The 12,869-nt window shown below is 32.0% G+C and overlaps 1 protein-coding gene across 2 annotated transcripts in view; it reads right to left on the bottom strand.

Moving 5' to 3' along the window:
* Nucleotides 1–12,869, bottom strand: part of LOC126881536 (adenylate cyclase type 8) — a 1,218,021-nt gene that overhangs the window by 588,912 nt on the left and 616,240 nt on the right. The window lies entirely within an intron of this gene.

Genomic DNA, 12,869 nt, shown 5'->3' with positions numbered 1-12,869 from the left:
AATCAAAAGTAAGCGAGGACTCGGTAGAAGGAGAATATCATGGCTGCGGAATTTGAGAACATGGTTTAAGAAAACATCACACGGAACTGTTTCGAGCCGCAGCGAGCAAAGTTATGATTGCCATTATGATTTCCAACATCCGAAACGGATAGGAACCAGAAGAAGAAGAAATATCAATTAAAATTAGATAATCAATGTAATGGCCTAACAAGTTGGATCAAGAAGCATGGTGTAGTTGAATTGGTAATTATATACCTATCATAAACTAAATATTTTTGGGGAAACATAATATAATATTTGGATTCGGCATTTTAATCCTAACTTGTATTGTAAAAGAATCTGCAAATACATCCCCAAATGTATATTTATATGTTCAAAACTAATCGATTTGGCAACGATACTAACATACCGAACTAAAAATAATAAATATTTGAATTTTTGGAGATTTTTTGGAAAGTTTTTGAAGTTATACTTCTTTACGCGCGTTATGAGGGTGAATTTTTATATGTTAAAACCTACGATCCAGGCGCATGCGCATTATAACTTTGTTCTGATTGGATATTCAAATGACATGTCAAAAATTATCCAATATGGCAGCTGTAGCACAGCTGTGGTGTGGACGGTTGACGGTTTGGTTATGTATGGTTGTTGCGTTTTAAAATTTGTGGGAAGACAAACAACAAACAAAGGTTAGTTAATAGTTATACTGCCTTTTTGAAGTTATACTTCTTTAGGCGCGATTTCATTGAGGGTGAAATTTTAGTAATCTGCGCACACAGGCAGTATGGAGTTCGTTACTAAATGTTTTAATTTATGTATGTATCAGTCCAGAAAAGTCCAGGAAAGGATATACTAGTGTTTTTAAATATATTTTTCTATAAGCGTGTTAAAAATGCAATTTATAGCACTCCATAGGAGCGTTAAAAATGCTACTTTAGAGCACCGGTGCTTTAAAAATTTTAAGGCAATGCAGTTAAAAGTGAATTGTCAAATTGTGAAACGTCAAAATATTTATATTTCATTTAGTAACATTAATAGATATTAATACTACCTATTTACGAATGTTTCTTCTAAAATTTAGGAATATATTAATTTTATAATACATTTAAGTATGTAGTAATTTTCTTACAATTTTTACTTACCAATTTGTTTTGTTTATACCTAATATCGCCGTTGTCTAGCAAGTGTCTGCGTAGATTAGCGGTGCGTGTATTTAGCTACAGACCTGTTAGTACTTGGTTCGATTCCCATTACAATAGTTCACAAAATTTCCTGACATTCTCACGAATCCAACGCACCAAACTGCATTAAAATCCGTCTTACTGCGCCAAAAATCGAGAGTAAGGCCTTTTTTTGTGCTTCAATGCCTCGACTAATTCGGCCAGAGATCGAGAGGTCGTGAGTTCGAATCCAGTGCAGTCTTATACTTTTTTTAAATTTTTTTGAAAGCGGTAAGCACAAAAGTGTTTAAAAAAATTAAAACAAACTGTTTAAAGTATATTGATTTTTAAGAAATCATATAATAGAAGTATAACTTCTTACGTGCGTACAAAGTACACACACATTCTTTTTTTTAATTAAAATGTGTACAAATTACATCATATATTTTTAAGGTTTGTATTTTTTTAATTCCTTTTTTCCTAATATGTCATCGACCATTTTTTGCTTATTTTGTAGCCCCTGCTTGTGATACCCCTGTGCCGCTTTTGACAGTCTTGATAAACGTAATTGAAAAGGAATATGATGTACTTGCTTGATATTCTTCTTGACGTATTTTATCTATATTTTACTCCAAATTTGCATATTTTTATACGTTGAAAATCCGTGTAACGACTTAAAAATTGGAAATACATTCTGGTATCAAAATATGGAGGACAGATACACTTTTGAAGCACAGGAAAGAAATGCCAAAAGTCTAATAGATTACATCGTGATTCCTGCAGAAATGAATATTATCAAAAATATAAAAACAGAAAAATTTGCAGAACTTAATACTCAACACAAGCTACTCGTAGCCGAAATGACTACAAAGAAAAAGCAATATATAGTCGATAAGTCATACACTAAGATAAATATTAAGAAGCTGAAAACAGAGAAAGAGAAAAGTGACTATAAACAAGAAATATATGAGGAATTGCAAAGAATGGAGCTGGAAAGAGAGCAATTGGATATGGAAGAAAGATGGAAAATACTAAAAGACACACTATATAAAACAGCAGAGAAAATTTGTGGAAAAAAGTCAATAAATAAATATCATAAGAGAACAGAATGGTGGAGTCAAGAACTAAAGAAAATAATAAAGGAAAAGAAGCAAGCCTGGAAAAAATATCAACAATGTAGAAATGAAAATAACAAAGTAGAATACATGGAGAAACGTAATAGAGCAAAGATAGCAGTAAGGAAAGCGAAAAATATGAGCTGGGAAGAATTCGGAAAAGAATTGGAAGCAAATTACAAAACAGATAACAGAAAATTCTGGAACCGTATAAAGGGTCTAAGAGGGAAAAAAGGTAGGGAACAGTATGGAATCAAAGATAAAAATAACCAATTGAAAATAGAGACTACAGAAATAGTAGAAGTATGGAAACAATACTACGAAGATAAATTAAAACACGAAGAAGTAGAAATATATGAAGCAGGAAGAAATAGACCAGAACTGGAGGAGGAAGAGGAACCAGAGAGTATAAGGAAGGAAGAACTGGAAGAAGCTATAAACAATATTAAACTTGGAAAAGCGGCAGGAGAGGACCAACTAGATCCAGAAATGATAAAATGGATGGGTGAAAAAGGAGAGGACTGGCTATTACAGATATGCAAGGAAGCATGGAGTACAGAGAAAATCCCAGATGACTGGAAGAAGAACATAGTTCTACCAATATACAAAAAAGGACAACATAATGAATGCGAGAATTATAGAGCAATATGCTTGTCATCGGTCGCCTTTAAGGTATACACGAGAATTATAGAGAAGCGTCTAAGATCAGTGATAGAGAAAGAATTGGAAGACGAACAGGCTGCATTCAGATCAAACCGTCAAACAAACGATAACGTCTACATCATAAGAAATATAATAGAGAGACAATGCCGTAAAGGGAATGAACTATTTCTCATGTTCGTCGATCTGAAGGCGGCATTTGATACGATAAACAGAGAAATATTGTGGAAAATATTGGAGAGCTATACTATACCAAAAAAGATGATAAAAGTCATAAAATCTATATATATGGAAGTAGAAGGCCAAGTACAAATAAATGGAGAAAGATCAGGCACTTTTAAATGGGATAAGGGAATTAAACAAGGAGATGGACTAAGCCCCCTCTTGTTTATAATAGTCATGGATACTTTAATCAAAAATACCAAAGATCAAACAAGAAACCTTCAATACATAGTAGGATATAAAAACTTAAATGCAATAAAGATCAACTCCCTTCTATACGCTGATGATATAGTTCTAATCACAGACACAGTAGAGAAAATGCAGAAACTAATAGATATTTGGCAAAAAGAGATACATAAATTAAAAATGGAAATGAACCTCAACAAAACAAAACTTATGATAATAAATGAAGATGAGAAAAGAGAAAGGAATACTAATATAATAGTAAGGGAAAAAGTAATAGAACATGTATCTACTTTTGAATATCTGGGAAATATAATAACAGATGATGGGAAAACGGACTTGGCAATAAGTAATAAACTGAAGAAGGCAACTAGCGTGTATTACTCTTTAAATAATACAATGTTTGGAAAGTCAGAAATAAGCAACAAAACTAAACTCAGAGTATATAACAGCATAGTAAATCCGATAATGACATATGGGGCGGAAACATGGATTGTCCAAAAGAAACATGAATCAATGATAAACGCGACGGAGATGAAATACATGAGAAAAATAGCCGGAGTTACGAAGTTTGACAGATTCAGAAATGAAGATATAAGAAGAGAGTTGGAACAAGAACCGATAATTAGGAAGATCGAAAACAAACAATTAAGCTGGTTTGGACACATACAACGAATGGAGCAAAATAGACTTACAAAGAAGGTACATGAAGCCAAAATGGGAAACAAAAGAAAAAAGGGAAGGCCGAGGAAGACATGGATGGACCAGATCCAAGATATAGGTGAAAGGAGACACATCAGTATGAGGGATATGAAGAACCTGGCCACCAATAGAAGCAATTGGAAGAAGTGGATAAAAGGCGGAACCCGACATCCGACGCCCTGAAGGGCACTAAGGATTATGAGAAAGAAGAAGAAGAAGAAAATCCGTGAATTATTAAGTGAGTTCGGAGGTCTCTTCCCGAATTCAACGCTTATTACGACGCTAGAGTTGTCATTATTTTGCCAAAAGCGTCGTATATATAAATAATATCGAAACTCACAAAATTTAAATCGTATTGCTATTTGCTACTTCACACTCGATATATTAAAGGTCAATAATAAAATAATAATATAGTCCATTCACTCACGATAAAATATTGCAAAACCACCAATGCTAAACATCCGCTTGAATTGACATGAAATTTGGCATATCTACACATAGCTAATAGATCAAAGGAAAGAATTATATTGTACCGATTTGCGCTTTTGTCCCGGGGGTGAGCTTCATCCCTTCTCGGGGGTGAACAATTATACGTTCAAAAAAGTCCCGAATTGGATAAACTGACTAATTTTAATTTTTATTGCTATCCCATCTTTACGATTAATTTACATTCTAGATGAAGTTAATAATCCAGCTAAGCAACTTTTGTTCCATAGAATTTTTTCACCAAGTCTATACGAGTTATTTTCAAGTGAATATATTTATTTTTCAACAAAAAAAAAACACGTTATTAGATAGTTTTCGCTAGTAACTATTTTATGGGAAGTATTTTATCGGAAAAGATATCCTTAGCAAAAATATAGTTTATAAAACAGTGAAAAAACGATGTATACAGGGTGTTTGGTAAATAATGGGCCGTAGTTTAACCTCAGATTCCTGAGCTTAAATTAGGTCGATTTAAGCGAACTTACCTTAGAACGAAAGTTGATAATAACCGAAATACAGGGTGTCAAAGTTAAACTTTTATTTTATTTATTCTTGAATATTTCCTGACAGATATGGGATAACAACACGAAATTTGGTAAGCGGGGGTTTTTTTAGATGAGAAATCTAAATTCGTCACCCAAAATGATGTATTGCCCAGAGGGCGCCACATACGTCTTTCAGAGCTCATGTAATATGTTCAATTTTTTTTATCCTCCAACTTTTTTCCATTACAGTGTCAAAAGTAAGAGCACCTTTAAAAGAAATGAAGAACCATTGATCGCCTGGTGATGATTTATATACAAAGCCATATGTACAGAGCCTCAGTTTCATCCATATAAATTATGAGACGATTTTCTTCGTTTTAATGTCTAATATTCCTAAGTAACTTCCATCCAACTATTCAGGTTTTTACTTTAGAACTTTCTTGCTATTCTTCAATTTCTTCGATCAGCATTTCACATCTCTTATCACTTTTCTGCAAGTTTATTGCAACCCTGTATAAATATTGTTCTTATTATTTTTTTACTATATGTCGCAAGGTAACAACTCGTTTTTTCGTGACAATAATATATTTATATTATTATACGAGGAAATAAACCTCTGTCACAATCGTTGGATCAAATTGAATTTTGGGGTAGATTTCATTCCTTTGTCGTTAGGCGTAGAAAATAATGTAGAAGCAGCTTTTTCTATATATTTTTCATTTCACGAGAGATCCGTTTTATAGTGTTGATAGGCGAGCAATTTATCCTCATAAGCCGAGCATAGACAGACCAATTTTTTTGTATTTCGACCACACCAAACGCTTTTTATTGGATTCTACATGGTGTCCCAAAAATAGCGGGATGGTCGAATATTTCATTAAATGAACATCCGATCGAAAAACTGAAAAATACGTGTTCAATATTTTGCAAAAATCTATCGAATGATACCAAAATACGGCCCCCACTCCACCCCCTGGAGAGTGGTTTTTATGCAGATTTTGATTCCTTACGTAAAAATAAGTAACTTTTATTGGAGACATTCTTGTGGATAGATGGCGCTATAATCGAAACAAAACGATTTATTAATCAACGATATGTCAATGGCCTTCGAGATACCTGGTGCCCAGGAGACAGGGTCTATTTTACCACTAGGCCAGTGAGGCACCTACTTCGGGCCCGCATCCTAATGGGGCCCGGAAAGATAACCACAAAAAATTGAATTACAATAACAGCATAAATTTTCAAAATTCTTTCATTTTACAAACAGGAAATAATAAATGATATAATAATTTATAAGTTATATTCATAAACCCTAAACCGTTCTTCAGGGGTTTTAATATCTTCAGTTTATTTATTTATTTATTTATTTATTATAAAAATCCAAACAGGTCCTAAAACCTTTTTACATGGACAGTTATAATCATAAACTTTATATAACAAATATAACTAATATATACAGTCATTAGCACAACTATTGATATGCAGATATAGAAGACTTTAACACAAAAACAGCTAGACTAATGATATCTATTATCCATCTACTAGTTTAAAGTGCTCTTGCACTATACGTCTATAGCAACCAACTGACATTGTAAAATCAATGTTTTTTGTTCGCTAGTTTCAACATGGCCTCTAGAGGAGAGCAAACAGATGTTCTTATTTTTCCAAACAACAACTGATATCTCGTTGCTTTTCGAGGAACATTAAATGGTATCCGCATTCGTAAATCAATTGTACCTGAAATATTATTAATTACTTTATATAAAATCATTGCCATTACAAACTTGCGCCTACTAGTCAAAGACAAAACTTCAAATTCTTCCCTTAGCATGGTTGATCTTATGGTTCCATAATCAGGCCATCGATGATGTTTTTTGAAATACAAATAACGAAGAAACTTATTCTGAACTTTTTCTAGTGCCTCTAAATATACTTGAGGTTGTTGTCCCCAAATAATGGAACCAAATTCTAATATTGGTCTAACTAAAGTATTATATAATATTTTTATACCCTTAATACTAGTAAAATCGCAAGTTTGTCGACATATAAAACCCAGCATACGGTTCGCTCGTTTTGCAGCTTTACCAATATGTGTAGCAAATGACAGTTGATTATTATAAATCAAACCCAAATCCTTGACCTCACTGGTCCTTTTTAAAACATTCAGTCCTATTAAATAATCAAATACTATTGGTTCTCTTTTACGGGTAATAGACATAACGTAGCACTTATTTATATTGAATTTGATCTTATTATTGTCACCCCATAATAAAATGTTCTCAATATCCCCTTGAATCATTACGCAATCCCTAACAGTTTGAATTATTTTGAATAACTTAAAATCATCTGCAAATAATAAGTAATCTGAATACTGGATGACGTTTGCTAAATCATTTATAAACATTAAGAACAAAAGTGGTCCAAGATTAGACCCTTGTGGTACTCCCGAGTTGGCCTTAAATTTACCAGAAGTATTTCCATTGTGTTTTACAACAAAACTCCTATTCTGCAAATAACTTTTAAATAACTTTATTAGATTATCAGATAAGCCAAAATTACATAACTTTCTTATAAGAACATCGTGTTTTACTTTATCAAAGGCTTTTTCGAAATCCGTATACACTACATCCAATTGCAATTGTTTTTCTAACGCATTGTTTGCAGACTCGGTGAATGAAATAAAACTTGTGTTTATCGAGCGACCCGACATAAAACCATGTTGATGATCATTAATACTATTTTTGACGTGATTATATACATGAGCATGCAATATTTGTTCGAAAATTTTTGATGGAGCACACATAATAGCGACTCCTCTATAATTTTCAATATCTCTTTTGTTACCCGCCTTAAATATTGGAGTAATTGAAGATAGTTTCCATTTTTCTGGAAATTTTGAATAAGTTATTATTAGATTAAAAATATGTAATAATGGTAACTTTAACCACTCTTGGCATGCCTTTAAAATATACGGGGGGATGCCATCTATACCGGCAGCTTTCTTTGGTTTCAGCTTTTTGACTGCATTATCATAATCTACGCTTGTTATTGATGGTAAATTCAAAACATTGTTATTACTAATAATATTTGTAAAATTAGTGTTATAGCTGAAAATGTCGGTAGAATAAACAGATTCAAAATATTTCGCAAACTCATTAGCAGTATCACTCTGATTTATTTCTTTACCCCCAAAATAAAATATTTCTGTTTGATTAGACTTAGAATTCTTATTATTAATGAAATTCCAGAAATTGTTAAGCTAATTTTCTATATTTTCCTCAATTTGCCGTATATATTTCCTGTGCTCTATGTTAATTAATGATTTCAGTTTTTTTTCTGGTCTCTATAAATTGATTGTTAAAATAAATTGAAACATGTCTTAACTTTCTAAAATTATTTTTTTGTTTGAGCAACTTTTTGATATCAGGCGTAAACCATTTCGGAAAATTAGAATAATTCTTGTAAATATTATATTGTGGTACAGATCCTTCAAATATATTAAGTGCTTTTGAGTAAAAGATATCTAGAGCTTTATCTACCTCTATTTCCTCTGTTACAGCTTCCCACGTCATATTTCTCATCAAATCACACATCAAATCAAAATTTGCTTTTTTAAAATTAAATCTATTACCAACTAACTTATCTGTTTGTCTAAAACTTGATACTGTAAATGTTGAATTTCCAGAGATGGATGTAATCTATCTTCCTTTACTAACGGTAACTGCTCTTGACATACCTTACAACTATTTATATTATCTTCAGATGCTACTACTTGATCTAAAGTTTTGCCCTGCCAGTTTTTTACATTGTTATAAAGCAAAAATGAATTAAAATTTAAAAACTCAATCATACTTTTAAACTTAGCACTTCCATTAGTAAAATCTAGATTTTCGGTTCCTTTAATTTCTGCAATATTGAAGTCGCCAAAAATAAACGTGATATTAATATCAGTAATATGTGTTTGTAACAATTCGAAGCAATTCGCATAGTCATGTAATTTACAATCTGGTGGAATATACACTCCAATTAATTTTATACTTAATTTGTTATTAATTTTTAAATCCGCAACCAAAATTTCAAAAGATGAACAATGTTGTGTTACTTTTAAAATCTTATGCTCCTTTTTTATTACCATTAATACTCCTCCTCCCTTAGTTTTGCCAGAAATCTCCTGGTTTCTGTCAGATCTCAATAAGTTAAATACATTTATATCAATTAGTTCTCCATCAACCATATCCTCCCGAAGCCATGTTTCTACAGCTACTACTACATCATAATTACCTTCCAAGCAATTTTTATAGAATTCCGCAGTTTTCGTGTTCAGTCCCCTACAATTCTGAAAGTTTATGTGAATCCCTGTCATGAATTGAGTTGTCCCCTGATATCAAATCCTAATCATATTATATTTATTATTTAATATATATTTTTTTACACCTATTTTATTTCTACTATACCGTAGTAAATTCTTTTCATAAATTTTTGACAAACCAAATAACTTAAAACAATAATTGAAATAATTTAAAACATCCAGTTTTTCTATAAGTAACTCATTAACAACATCAATATTTTTATCCTCTTATACACTACAAACCTAAATCAACGAATTTAAGTTCCAAATTAATATATCTAAATTACTATCAACAAAAACTTATCAGTCACTAATATACACATTACAGAAACTTTGAGTATAAAGTAGCCCACACACGTTAATTGTCAAGATCCGATTCGCAAGTAATCACTTTAATTTCATCATTCTTCTTTATAAATACTCTACCATCGTAACTCCATGCCTCAGTCTTCCCGAACTTACTCCTTGCCTTCTTCAATAATGAATACCTATGTTTCGTTAGATCTTCATTCACAAATATTTTTGTTTCTCTTAATTGTCTTCTAGCACTTAGAATTTCCTTTTTCTTCAAATAAGAACTAAAGTCTACCACCACTGTTCTCGATTTATTAGTTTGCAAGTTTAATTTACCTTGTCTGTATAAATTAGAAATTTCGCTGGAATTGCATTTTATTTTCAATGTGTTGTTTATAATATTTATGACAACGGACATCAAATTTTCATTATTAGTTTCATTAATGCCATCAAAACGCAAGGTCCTTTTCTTTTGAAGTGCCTCTATGTCATCAATTGTTTTTGCTATGTTGCTAATTTCTGTTGTGTGTGTTTCTATGTTTGTTTTCATATTTAATATTTGTTGTGATACATCATTAAGTGTATCCTGAACTGCATCAAATTTTTTCTCCAAATCATCAAATTTTTTCTCCAAATTATCTAAATTCTGGTCCAGTTTTGTCATAAACTTTTGACATACTTTTGATATTATGACTTCTAAACTGTTTTCGTCCAAAGAAGCACCACTTGATAAGATTCCGCTTCTAGTTTTTGTTGCCATTATACGTGTATGGATCCCTTTAGCAGTTATTAATTTAATATTCACCAATACACTGTATTACTGTAATTGCTCAAATTTCTCTATTAATTAGTATATTTCTAACTTACTTGGACCTTCACTAAGTACTGCAACATCAGTTGTCACCACTTAACAAAGATGAGAACTTTATTACTGAAACGAATTACTACTTATTTTAAAAATTTCGGGAGCACTCATACAGACGACTATTCACAACGAGTGGCCATGACGTTATACACAAGGTAAAAAAATTTATTTAGAGGGTCAATTCTGCTATTGTAAAATTAAAGCCCTGGACACGTGTCTTTGTGAATAATAATTATTATTGTGCTTTTAAAATGCCGAAAATAAACTGTGTTTCAACTTTGATAAAACCTTCTTTCAAAGAGCCATCTGTGAAAGTGGATAATTTTTATTGCTCATTTTGTGACAAAACCATAAGAACATACGTATTATTTGTTATTTTATTTTAAATATTAACACGGTGGTACAAAGACTTTAAAAATTGAGAATATTTTTTATTAAAATTTCCACGAGGAAATTAAATTCTTGTAGCTCATGTATATCATGTATCATGTATATCATGAATCACAAAAAATTGTTAAATCTGTTTGGAAGCGGTATACATTTATAAAGATCCTTAAAAAGGGCTACATCAAAATAAACGTTTTTGGAATTACAACTCCATCATCAGGTTTTATTCCAGGTTAGCATGCCTGAGCCACCAAGACTTTAGGGTAAAAACCCTTTAAATGTGTTAAAGTTTATAAAAAATATACAAAATGTTGCTAATAGGATGTTTGAAATGTTCCTGGATTTAACTTCAGGCAACATGAATATTACGTCGACGATGGTCACCGAACCACCTGATGAGTAGGATCAATTGATTTTGTAGCTAGTTTCTATAAAACTACTATAGAAGAGTCTTATCCTTGTAAGGTTCTATCCATAGGGTTTACTCCATATGGGTTGCAGTTTCCAGAGGATGATAGAACATTACCAGGAGAAGACTCTTCTATAGTAGTTTTATGGAAACTAGATACAAAATCAATTGATCCTGCTCAGCAGGTGCTTTGGTGACCATCGTCGACGTAATATTCATATTCAGCGACTCCAAAACCGTCGAGTAACGAGTTGCCATTGGTTTTTATATCAAATTTCCATACAACTCCCACATGCCTCGGAGACCATCGCCGTAATTATATTCGTGTTCAGCGAGTGCAAAAACACCCGGGTAACCAAGGTGAACTCATTTCCGTCAATTAATCTTTCTATGGCTCCATATAATCTTAATTATACAGTGCGGTGGAATAAGTGTTGCCCCCCCTTGTTAACTTGTTTATTTTAAGAATATAAGCAAAACGCTCAGACAGGTCGATTTTTAAACTAATCATAGTATATTATAGCATCAACGTTTCGGACTTTACGCGATCCCTCTTCAGGTGACAGGCATAACTTTGATTTTTTTAAATGGTAAAGTACATCATGTGATACCTCATTTTACAGCTTTTGAAATACTGATTTCAAAAATGTATAATAATTTAATCCTTTTTGAGATCGTAGGCGCAACATTTCGGTCGAACTCTTTTTAAACGCATTTATTTTTTTCGAATTCTGAAAAGACTAATAAGTATTTTTGAAAAATTTAAACGCAGAATGAAAGATTAGATTATTACCGAGGGCTGACAGTCCCTTAGAATAAAAAAAAAGTTTCTTTTGAATGATATATTTGAAATTAAAAATCACACTAAATTTTCTCTTTTTTTCACCACTGTGAAGTATTAAAATAAATATTATAGGAGTTCTCAGGGACTTTGGACCATCGAGAATACTGTAATATTTCATTCTGCGTTTAAATTTTTCAAAAATATTTATTAGTTTATCAGGATTCGAAAAAAATGATAGCATTTAGAAAGAATTCGACCGAAATTTTTCGCCTACGTTCTCAAACAGGATTAAAGTATTATACATTTTTGAAATCAGTATTTTAAGAGTTTTTAAATGAGGTGTCACATGATGTACTTTCCCATTTAAAAAAATCAAAGTTATGGCTGTCACCTGAAGAGGGATCGCGTAAAGTTCGAAACGTTGATGCTACAATATACTATGGTTAGTTTAAAAATCGACCTGTTCAAGCGTTTTGCTTATATTCTTAAAATAAACAAGTTAACAGGGGGGGGGGCAACACTTATTTCACCGCACTGTACAAAAGTCACACATTGCAGAAGACTTTTTGAAGAAATTATAAAATACAGCCACGTTAATAGGCCTGGATTCCGCGTACCAAAAAAAGTTTATTAATAGCAAGCTGTAAATTTGTTAATAACTTACGGGTGCCTAGTCGGACAAACTTTGATGTATGGGAACAGTGGAACAGGAAAGTTTTAATTGTGGAACGTGTCATGCTGACAAGTTTGTAATTGTGAAAACTAGTAG

Source organism: Diabrotica virgifera, chromosome 3 (assembly GCF_917563875.1).
Source record: "Diabrotica virgifera virgifera chromosome 3, PGI_DIABVI_V3a".
In the NCBI taxonomy this organism is placed as follows: Eukaryota; Metazoa; Arthropoda; class Insecta; order Coleoptera; family Chrysomelidae; genus Diabrotica; species Diabrotica virgifera.
The sequence above is the reverse complement of the archived record's forward strand: the minus strand, read 5'-3'. Positions and strand labels throughout refer to the sequence as shown.